General features: G+C 41.0%; 1 protein-coding gene and 1 non-coding gene across 5 annotated transcripts in view; both read left to right on the top strand.

Annotated features, from left to right (window-relative positions):
- The window catches only part of LOC126336348 (solute carrier organic anion transporter family member 4A1), an 840,769-nt gene that overhangs the window by 714,205 nt on the left and 114,407 nt on the right, over window positions 1–12,157 (top strand). The window lies entirely within an intron of this gene.
- Window positions 11,586–11,657, top strand: Trnah-gug (transfer RNA histidin (anticodon GUG)). The gene has a single exon. It is a non-coding gene; the product is annotated as a tRNA-His (tRNA).

A 12,157-nucleotide genomic window follows, 5' to 3' on the forward strand; every position in this document is an offset into this window, starting at 1 on the left:
TTCACCTTGACTGCCAGCACTTATCCGCCAAACACTCTCGAAGAAAATTACCCCCTTTCATTGCGGTATAGGTCGGCAGCTACGAAAATTAAAAATTATAGCATACGACAGAAAACTTTTTTATATTGCTTGCTATAACTTAGCGAAAACTATGCCTCGATGTATTTGATCTGTCAGGATAAATTTTGTGGCGGTCTCTCACCTGGCTCACCCTTTACAGAAAACATGATATTCCATTATTCACAGAAATTTACTAAGATATCGGTTTTTATGAAATGAGCAAGTCTGATAGAAGTAACTGTTTTAGCAATTCATATTTATTCCTAGATTAATTATTTACCGAAAAAAGTTTCCAATAAACAAAAACTAAGGGGTGGTTATAATTAAAGTGCAGCTACTCACACACTTCCAGTGTGGGCTGTGATTATCGTACGTCAGGCAAGTTGGTAGATATTCTCGAGCGTTAATGCGGAAACGATTTACGCTGAAAAAAAATTAGTTCCAATTTTCGCCACCAGGTGAAAATCTGGCGCTGTGAATGCAAAAAAGGCGTATAGAAATGTTTCCGTATGTAAAGGATTAGGAAAGGGATGTGGGCAGAAGTCAAACAAGCGAGAAAGGCATAATGTTGATTTTATAATGAACCACTGTGTAGACTATTTCTTCAGTATGAGAAGTCGACGAGGTGCTGCATTCGTAAACTTCCGTGAGCAACACTGCTCGCAGCAGTTCTTGTGGAATCTGAGTAACGTGTTCCCGTGTACTGGACTGCAGAACAAGTACAGACCGAACGTGTCCGTGGCAAATGCGTTCTTTTGTACAGGGTGGTCTATTGATTGTGACCGGGCCAAATATCTCATGAAATAAGCATGAAACGAAAAAACTACAAAGAACAAAACTCGTCTAGCTTGAAGGGTAAAGAAATGTAGTACATAAAGAAATGTGAATGTTTTAGTTGGACCACTTTTTTCGCTTTGTGATAGATGGCGCTATGGTTGGCCCGCAAGATGACGCTGCCATAGGTCAAACGGATATCAACTGCGTTTTTTTAAAAATAGGAACCCCTATTTTTATTACGTATTCGTGTAGTACGTAAAGAAATATGAATGTTTTAGTTGGACCTATTTTTCGCTTTGTGATAGATGGCGCTCTAATAGTCACAAACGTATGAGTACGTGATATCACGTATTTGCTTAGTGATATGTTACCCCTGTTAAAATGGACCGTTTACAAATTGCGGAAAAGGTCAATATCGTGTTGATGTATGCCTATTGTGATCAAAATGCGCAACGGGCGTGTGCTATGTATGCTGCTCGGTATCCTGGACATCATCCAAGTGTCAGGAGCGTCCACCGGATAGTTGTGTTACTTAAGGAAACAGGAAGTATTCAGCCACATGTGAAACGTCAGCCACGTCCTGCAACAAATGATGATGCCCAAGTAGGTGTATTAGCTGCTGTCGCGGCTAATTCGCACATCAGTAGCAGACAAATTGCGCGAGAATCGGGAATATAAAAACGTCGGTGTTGAGAATACTACATCAACATCGATTGCACCCCTACCATATTTCTATGCACCAGGAATAGCATGGCTACGACTTTGAACGTCGTGTACAGTTCTGCCACTGGGCACAAGAGAAATTACGGGACGATGACAGATTTTTTGCACGCGTTCTATTTAGCAGCGAACCGTCATTCATCAACAGCGCTAACGTAAACCGACATAATATGCACTATTGGGCAACGGAAAATCCACGATAGCTGCGACAAGTGGAAGATCAGCGACCTTGGCGGGTTAATGTATGGTGCGGCTTTATGGGAGGAAGGATAATTGGCCCATATTTTATCGACGGCAATCTAAATGGTGCAATGTATGCTGATTTCCTACGTAATGTTCTACCGATGTTACTGCAAGATGTGTCACTGCATGACAGAATGGCGATGTACTTCCAACATGATGGATGTCCGGCACATAGTTCGCGTGCCGTTGAAGCGGTATTGAATAGCACATTTCATGACAGATGGATTGGTCGTCGAAGCATCATACTACGGCCTGCACGGATCTGACGTCCCCGGATTTCTTTCTGTGGCGAAAGTTGAAGGCTATTTGCTATCGTGATCCACCGACAACGCCTGACAACATGCGTCGGCGTACTGTTAGTGCATGTGCGAACATTACGGAAGGCGAACTACTCTCTGTTGCGAGGAATGTCGTTACACGTATTGCCAAATGCATTGAGGTTGACGGCCATCGTTTTGAGCATTTATTGCATTAATGTGGTATTTACAATTAATCACGCTGTAACAGCATGCGTTGTCAGAAATAAGTTCAAAAAGGTACATGTATCACATTGGAACAACAGAAATAAAATGTTCAAACGTACGTTCGTTCTGTATTTTAATTTAAAAAACCTACCTGTTAGTTACCAACTGTTCGTCTAAAATTGTGAGCCATAAGTTTGTGACTATTACAGCGCCATCTATCACAAAGCGAAAAAAGTGGTCCAACTAAAACATCCATATTTATTTACGTACTACACGAATATGTAATAAAAAAAATGGGGGTTCCTATTTTAAAAAAAAACGCAGTTGATATCCGTGTGGTTTCCCCCTTCAAGGTAGACAAGTTTGGTTCTTTGTAGTTTTTTCGTTTGACGCTTATTTCGTGAGATATCTGGCCCGGTTACGATCAATGGACCACCATGCCCAATGATCCTTTCGGTGCTGCCCAATGATGCCTTCAGTGCTGATGCACACCACACTCGAACTCTTACGGGAATCGACGAAACGCCGCGAGTAATGAGAATAATTGGCAATAGTGTGTGAAAAAGTTGAGAATTTGGGTCTGACGGGAGGCGTGCTTGGATAGTCCGTGTAGTTGCGATGACCGCTGTGTCATGATGGTTTTGTGGTCAGAGCTTCTGCCTAGTGAGCGGGAACTCCGGTTCGAATATCCGTCTGGTACAATTTTTCAACTTTCCTCATGGATGTAAATAAAAAAAATGGTTCAAATGGCTCTGAGCACTATCGGACTCAACTGCTGTGGTCATTAGTCCCCTAGAACTTAGAACTACTTAAACCTAACTAACCTAAGGACATCGCACACATCCAAGCCCGAGGCAGGATTCGAACCTGCGACCGTAGCAGTCGCACGGTTGCAGACTACGCGCCTAGAACCGCGAGACCACCGCGGCCGGCGATGTAAATCAATGCCCAGTAGCAGTTAAACGCCATTTATTCCTTTGGGTGTGTCCGAAACAACGAACACCACATATATACTTTAACTGCTGTCATGCACATAAAACAGTCACACTAACGACGCACGGTCTCTCTTTTCGCCGGCCGAGGTGGCCGACCGGTTCTAGGCGCTACAGTCTGGAATCGTGCGACCGCTACCGTCTCAGGTTCGAATCCTACCTCGGGCATGGATGTGTGCGATGTCCTTAGGTTAGTTAGGTTTAAGTAGTTCTAAGTTCCAGAGGACTGATGATCTTAGAAGTTAAGACCCATAGTGCTCAGAGCCATTCATTCTCTCTTCTCGATAGCTATAATCCTCATTCACGTCATTGTTTGTCAAATGACAGCGTGGATATCATAGTCATATAAGTAGTGAACAGCGCTAGACTTGCACCTAGTGGCCACAGTTGGAACTGCTTTTTCCAGTGAAAATCGGTACCGCATTAACGCATAACTATCGATGTCATACGATAATTACGGCGCACGCTGGACTTCCGTGAGAAGCCGCACTCAAATCATAGCCACACGGCATTTTCGAATAAGGAGATCAAATCCCCAGTTGGACAGACGACGGCACACGATTTCGCTTCCCTACTCTCCGTGTAGCACAGCAGTTGGCCGCCTCTGAGGACCGTATTTGCCCACAGTCCACCGCGGGAGAGGCCGCCTCGCCGGACAGCTAAGGACGTTATCCAATTTCGAGCAACGAGTCGCCGGCAAGTCGTACGAGCGGATGCAAATAAGACGGTGTTTACGAATCGGTCCGCGGCAGGAAGTTAAACAGGCCGGGGCGGCGGCGATATTGCCCCCTGGGGGGACTCGGCTGTGCAAACAGCGCTCTGGCCTCGCAGCCGAGTCCGGCGCGAGCTTTGTGAGCCGGGAAGTGGCCGCGAATCCCCCAGGAGACGCTGCGCGCTAATGTGATAGCCGCCCGATATGCCGTCCCTTCCCCTCCCCTCTCCCACCCTCCTCTTCCCTCCCCTCCCCTCCCCTCCCCTCTCCGTCCCTCCCCTCACCTACCCGCGGTTCCTAATGTGATGTTCTCGCCAGATAATACTCTCAGGCCGCTCGCGGACATCCGCCTGTCGGGAAGAGCCAAAGATTTGATAGCTGTGCAGATATTTGCTAGCACGAAGAACTGAGTGTCTCTCTTCTCTGCTACAGTGCTTTAGCGAAAACCAGACATGTCGCGATGATTACATATTCACACAAAGTGCTCGTATAGTGTAGATTGGCACTGGCGTTACCCTTTGTCGAGATGAAGACGTTGGGGCGAACCTGTAGCAGGCAGATGATAATATATTTGCTTCTTTCCCCCTCCTCTCCGTTTCGGAAGGTACGGTTACATAGAGTTTCATTGATTTACTTCCGTACAATGTTGTGCCTCAGACTGTTTTGCTAGATCCAGAAACAGACAAACCAGGCTCGCCGTTTTATTTACTCGGACATTTTGCCCTAAAAGCCGGTCTACCTATTTTAAATAGAAATAAAGTAGATTGGGTGTCGTAAGTCGTTTATTAATAACTAATTACTCTCAGTTTTTTGTGAGATCAACCTTAGGCGTGCATTAAAAAAAGGATAGAATTGGAAGGAGAATCAGCATTGGCCGTATTTTTTGTTTTATTATCCGCAAAATCGATTTTCGGTCACTTAGTGACCATCCACAGTGCTGTAATATACATTTAAAACTGGTAGGCACTGGTATCAACAAACTTAGAGCGATCACATAAACTGATCACATAAACTGATCACATAAACTGATCACTCTAAGCTCGTTGATACCATTGCCTCCCAATTTTAAATGTGTATTACAGCACTGAGGATGGTCACTAAGTGACTGAAAATCGATTTTGCGGATAATAAAACAAAAAATACGGCCAATGCTGATTCTCCTTCCAGTTCTATCTACTATTTGGTGGTGGTGCACAGAACACCCCATGGAGTCGCCAATCATTAAAAAAAAAAAAAGGAAACAGGTATGTTGTTGTTGTGGTCTTCAGTCCTGAGACTGGTTTGATGCAGCTCTCCATGTTACTCTTTCCTGTGCAAGCTTCTTCATCTCCCAGTACCTACTGCAACCTACATCCTTCTGAATCTGCTTAGTGTACTCATCTCTCGGTCTCCCTCTACGATTTTTACCCTCCACACTGCCCTCCAATGCTAAATTTGTGATCCCTTGATGCCTCAAAACATGTCCTACCAACCGATCCCTTCTTCTAGTCAAGTTGTGCCACAAACTTCTCTTCTCCCCAATCCTATTCAATACCTCCTCATTAGTTACGTGATCTATCCACCTTATCTTCAGTATTCTTCTGTAGCACCACATTTCGAAAGCTTCTATTCTCTTCTTGTCCAAACTAGTTATCGTCCATGTTGCACTTCCATACATGGCTACACTCCAAACAAATATTTTCAGAAATGACTTCCTGACACTTAAATCTATATTCGATGTTAACAAATTTCTCTTCTTCAGAAACGCTTTCCTTGCCATTGCCAGTCTACATTTTATATCCTCTCTACTTCGACCATCATCAGTTATTTTACTTCCTAAATAGCAAAACTCCTTTACTACTTTAAGTGTCTCATTTCCTAATCTAATTCCCTCAGCATCACCCGATTTAATTGGACTACATTCCATTATCCTCGTTTTGCTTTTGTTGATGTTCATCTTATATCCTCCTTTCAAGACACTGTCCATTCCGTTCAACTGCTCTTCCAAGTCCTTTGCCGTCTCTGATAGAATTACAATGTCATCGGCGAACCTCAAAGTTTTTACTTCGTCTCCATGAATTTTAATACCTACTCCAAATTTTTCTTTTGTTTCCTTTACTGCTTGCTCAATATACAGATTGAATAACATCGGGGAGAGGCTACAACCCTGTCTCACTCCTTTCCCAACCACTGCTTCCCTTTCATGCCCCTCGACTCTTATGACTGCCATTTGGTTTCTGTACAAATTGTAAATAGCCTTTCGCTCCCTGTATTTTACCCCTGCCACCTTTAGAATTTGAAAAAGAGTATTCCAGTCAACATTGTCAAAAGCTTTCTCTAAGTCTACAAATGCTAGGAACGTAGGTTTGCCTTTTCTTAATCTAGCTTCTAAGATAACTCGTAAGGTCAGTATTGCCACACGTGTTCCAACATTTCGACGGAATCCAAACTGATCCTCCCCGAGGTCTGCATCTACCAGTTTTTCCATTCGTCTGTAAAGAATTCGCGTTAGTATTTTGCAGCTGTGACTTATTAAACTGATAGTTCGGTAATTTTCACATCTGTCAGCACCTGCTTTCTTTGGGATTGGAATTATTATATTCTTCTTGAAGTCTGAGGGTATTTCGCCTGTCTCATACATCTTGCTCACCAGCTGGTAGAGTTTTGTCATGACTGGCTCTCCCAAGGCCGTCAGTAGTTCTAATGGAATGTTGTCTACTCCGGGGGCCTTGTTTCGACTCAGGTCTTTCAGTGCTCTGTCAAACTCTTCACGCAGTATCGCATCACCCATTTCGTCTTCATCTACATCCTCTTCCATAATATTGTCCTCAAGTACATCACCCTTGTATAAAGCTTCTATATACTCCTGCCACCTTTCTGCCTTCTCTTCTTTGCTTAGAACTGGGTTGCCATCTGAGCTCTTGATATTCATACACGTGGTTATCTTCTCTCCAAAGGTCTCTTTAATTTTCCTGGAAACAGGTATATAATTCTAAAAATGAAATAAAAGCAGTCTCGACCGCGTTTTCAGATTTTTTACTCTGTAACAACCGGTTTCGATCCTTTCCTCATACCATCTTCAGGCTTTTCCCCGACATTTTGGATGTTGATGATGGCCTTCGGAGCGAGACTGTTTTTATTTGATTTTTAACGTTCTATGCCGACCGCTGTGCTCCAGTTACAGAAGACTTTCAAAAATTTTAGAGTACTATAATTTTTCAATTATTATAGTAACTAAGTGCTCAGCCTCATTAACTGCTCAGTCTTCTTCTTAAGATAATCTTATTTTAGAATAAACTAAAAGTTCTCCATTAGAAAAAAATAAATATGTGTCTATTCTTCTGCGACTGAAAATCAAAATTTATTCATAACTTTTGTCATTTCAGCTAGACTCATAAAGGAATAATGATAGTCTCTAGTCAAATACTAACATTCCTTATTTAAACCCCTTCTTGTCAAGGACATTATTTTTCACGGAGCTCATTGTGTAGTATTCTTTACAGGATAATTTTAAATTACACAACAACAATATCATTTTTGTGACTGTGTCCTTTTTCAATTTATTGCGCATCATTGTCCGTTTATGAAAGAGAAACTTTGGGATGTTGTCATTATAGCCTGAAACAGCAAAATAACACTCTGTCCATTTCAGTAATTCTGAAAATTCTTGATTGTGCTGTGGGTTCAAATAGGCTCTCCGCTTTTCATGTGCCAAAGGTTTTTTAAAAGCAACGAATTTCATACATCATGTTTGCTTAGAATCTCTCGCACAGCATACATTCCCGCATATCAAGAAAAGAAAGTAGGCTAATCCTGTTCACAAAAGGGTAAAAGAACACATAGAATTACATACCAATATGACCGTCGTGTTCAGGACCCTAGAGCACATCCAGACTACGAATATTATGATATTTCACGAAGAAGAGCAGTTTCCAAGGAATCAGCATGACTCTTGAGGACTATGAAATACGTTGTCTAGAATCTACATTCGGAAATGCAAATTGTTCTGCGCTAACCTCGCCGACTTCTACATTGATGTGTTTTCCTGCGGTACTACTGTCACTAAAGGCATGTTTTCTAATTGTAAATCTGAAGTGCAGCTTAAATTACTAGTTCGGTTTGAAAAATGTGAAGTTCAACTCTTAAGCAACATTTCTTTACTGTTTTTCACATTATGCAACGTTACCAGGTGCTTTATCAAGTACACTGTAGAGAGAGATAGTATATTGTGGGTAGGACTTGAGTCAGAAACCATGCCAAGTACGAGCGGAGTTTGTGCTCAAAATGGTCACGTTATTCCGTTACATTTTAATTAATCAGTACATTTTTGCAGTTGTTATTTTAGTTAACAATAATTTCACTCGTTCCGTACTTGAATATGAATCATGTGCCCAACTGTCAATGGTTTACACAGGACTTTTCAGATTAACAATTGTCAATAACAAATCGTTTCTATTTTCATTGCATCTTCTAGAAATGAAAATTCGAAATATCAAAATTCAGCGTGGTTGTTTTCTCTGAGCGACTGCCTTACTGTGGCTTTTACGTGTTATAAAACATGCTGACAATGCTTTTCGAACAATACACCACGCGGGAACGTATGCTATTGTCTTCTGCGACTCAACGAGTTGAATTGGATGGGGGCCAGAGTAGTCAAAACAAATGTTCGGAATAACAACAGCCAAGCATTCATTTCGAATTGAATACGATATTTTTCGTAAGAATAGGTTCGATGATAGTAGCAATCGGTCACATTCGTGGTGTCCTGTAAGCAGGGAGACAATTGAAACTTTTTGCTCTTTCATTACGAAGACAAACGAATTCCGTTCTGCATTTGTACTGATACAGTCGTAATCGAAATTCGGTATATAATATTTGAAAAGACGCTGGTTCATGCAGTCAATATGAAACATTTGCTGTCAGTCTGCTCTTTTGGAAACCTGATTCCGGTATTGGAAGAGACTTGGTGATGTACTATGGAGCGGAATTACGGGCTAACAAATTTTTGGAAGTGCCACCCAGCTACATAAGATTTTTTTATTTCATGTTGGGTATTTCGATGTTCAAAGAAAACATTTAGCTCTGAGTTCTACCAATCCAGAGATTCAATAAGTTGTTAGAAGTAGACAGATTCATACAAAGAAAGTAGTGATATTGAATGATAAGAACTGGGAGGGCGTCGTAAATTTTTTAATTCCATCCGTAAAAGGTATGGAGTGTACAACTCGTAATGTAGATTTAAATTTTGATTTTTTCTATGAAGTATAGGAAGTGGGTTAAGTATGACATCAGTGGGCATAAGAACGCCTTGGGGTTCATGTTAACGAGTAACTGACTAATTGCGTTAGTAATAATAGTCTAATACAATGTTACTTTATCGTTAAAGAAATGGCAGTTCGATGTTTAAAGAGCTGGTGAAAATAAGGAATATTGAAAAATTGATCGACTTTGTTGATGTATTCATTTTTTCCTCTCGAATACTAACTGTTCGTTTATCAGTGAAGTGCGTTTAGATCAAATTTCCTATGGTTGTTTTACTTAATAAAATAAAAAATAAATGAAGGAAGAAATTTTAAGTGTTGTAAGAGACATAATGAAATATTAATTTAATTATTGGGTATTTCACCTTAATAATTCGATTTGCTGAAAGTTTTAAATGTAGTTTCAAAGTTTTAGATGTAGTTATTTCAGAAAGTTATTTCTGGACTTTACACACTCTACCTACGAAACTGAGTGGATTGGAGTATCATTCTTGAACTTAATGTGTTGTGGTGCAGACATTGTTATCACTCATGGCTCTCTTGGAATGTATGCATCACTTTATCGTTCCCTTAACTGTCATTAGGCATCCAGCGTTGCTCCAGTAATTGTCCAATCACAGATCTTCGTAGATCTTCAACTATAAGCGTTGTGTGCAGGTCTTGTTCCGAAGCACTCATTTTCTTTTTACAGATTTTTTTTGATATTCTGGCCACAACAGATACACCGCTACAGGACTGCTATAAATGATTCGTTTGTTTTCAGAGTTCTATATTATATGTACAAGTCTAATTGATGCATGAATAGAATCATAAACTCACCGAGTTTGCATTGTGACCACCAGTTAGCGTTACGAGTGCAGTGCCTTGGCAAATGGCGACAAAGCGAGAAAATAGTTATCGTATCTTGGAATATGCAAGATGTTTTGACTGTTATGGCAGTGCAGTTCTTATTCAGAAGGAATTACGGAGAAGAACCGCCTTTTAAACAGAGTGTAGTGCTTTGGTATCAACAGCTTAGAGACACCGATTGTCTCTGATAACAGAAAGGTACCGGTCGAGCAAGTTTGGCAGATGAAACCATGGAGAGGGTGAAAAGAATCAACGATCTGCACAAGGTACGAACTTTGAATAAGGGCAACAAACTGTATGGAAGATTTTGCGCGGCGGTTACATTTCAAACCGTACCGTCTCCAGCTCGTGCAATAACTAAAACCGTACGATTATGACCGTCACCTTTATTAAGGACCTTGTTTATGTTCCCTCCACGACCAAAAACAATGGAACAGCTCAGAGAACGTATCAGTGCTACCCTGTTCATACTGTATGGCACGAACTTCACTACCGCTTGGTATGTCATGTGACCACAGGGCATTCATAGAACATTGTGGTGCGCAAAATGCGTACTTCATGAATTTACGATCTATTCATGCATCAGTCATATTTGTACATGTAAAGCGAACACAGAGATCTGAAAACGAATGAATCATTTGTAGTAGCCTTTTCATTAACACTTCGCAAATATTTATCAATAACAAACCAATTGCGTAAGCACTAGCTTCATAAAACATTTATTATTGCCTTGAGTGTTTTTCATATCCTTATAGGGTTATAGTACGTATTTTGGTTTTTTGCTTTTTACCATGTGTGTAATACAAGAAGATTCGTGATGAAAAGGTTTTGATGTTGTTGCTGTAATGTTGAAGTATGTTTCAAAAGTAAAACTATCGAAAAGCCTTTGGCAGTTCAAATCAAAGTTTATTTAGGCACGAAGAAGGATCGTATACTCGTATGTTCAAGAACATCGTAATAATCAAGTCACCGACAAAGGAACAACGAAAGGTATATAAACTGGTAACAATGTTCATGCTCGTACTACAATATTTTAAAAAGGTAGTGCTTACATCTTTGAGTGCTCTTGGCAAGTCACACGTGGAGTGTTTTTATATCTGTATTTCCACAGGAAGAAGATTAATATGAGTAACCAATTGTAATATACACTGCTCATTAACCTATCTTTTTCACGATTATTTCAGGAAATATTAATGCTCACCAACAGCAGATTTTAAATTTGTGCAGAATAGAGACAGGGAGGTAGTACGTCCATACAGCCCCGCCCCATTAGAGGATTTAAAACTCCTGCAGCGTGTGGCCTCTGTTGTTTTTCTGGTTTTTCGATATCAGGCAATGTATGGAACCGACTGTGAGCCGATATTTACTGCGGGAACCACGTGCGCGGAGATTCCTTCAGCTGTGAACTAAGTTCGTTGTAGAGTTCACAGATGGCGCCAACGTCTAGGGCGAAATAACACTGGCAGATGGCGCTGGGTTAGTACAGTGTGTGCCGCTGCGAAGGCCGTTAACGTCCGTCCTCCGGTTAGCCGTGATCGTCTAGTGGTTAGGACATTGCGTTGTGGCCGCAATAACCCAGGTTCGAATCCTGGTCACGGCAGTGGTGAAACACTGTCACGGTGGAGGCATTTTTTTGCTTTTGTCGGCCATCCACTGCCGGAAAAGCATTATATTTCGTCGTAATTGATCGTACTTTTGCTTCAGTGTCAACTGGAAAAATTGGTCACATTAACGTGCAGATATATTCGCATCATTCGGCGATTTTGTATGATTCAGTCATGTTATTGCATATCACTTCAGCCGAAATCGCCAAGTTAGTCCGATATAAATGTTGTTGATTAATTTGTAAACATAATTATGAGTAATTAGAGGAAAATACATTTTATATTTATGTCAGATAACGTTTATTGTTGAAATATCTGAGGTTTTTCCCTTTTCTTTAGGGGACTAGCATGAATTATAGTAATCGTAACAACAGATTCAGTTGGCTGTGGTTTTTAGTGAAACCAATCCTTTGGAGTAACCGATTGTAATTTTACATCTCTCAAGGATTATTATTCATTCATTTCTTTCGAGTAAAACCAGTCTTTTGGAGCGACC

Source organism: Schistocerca gregaria, chromosome 2, assembly GCF_023897955.1.
Source record: "Schistocerca gregaria isolate iqSchGreg1 chromosome 2, iqSchGreg1.2, whole genome shotgun sequence".
Taxonomy (NCBI): Eukaryota; Metazoa; Arthropoda; class Insecta; order Orthoptera; family Acrididae; genus Schistocerca; species Schistocerca gregaria.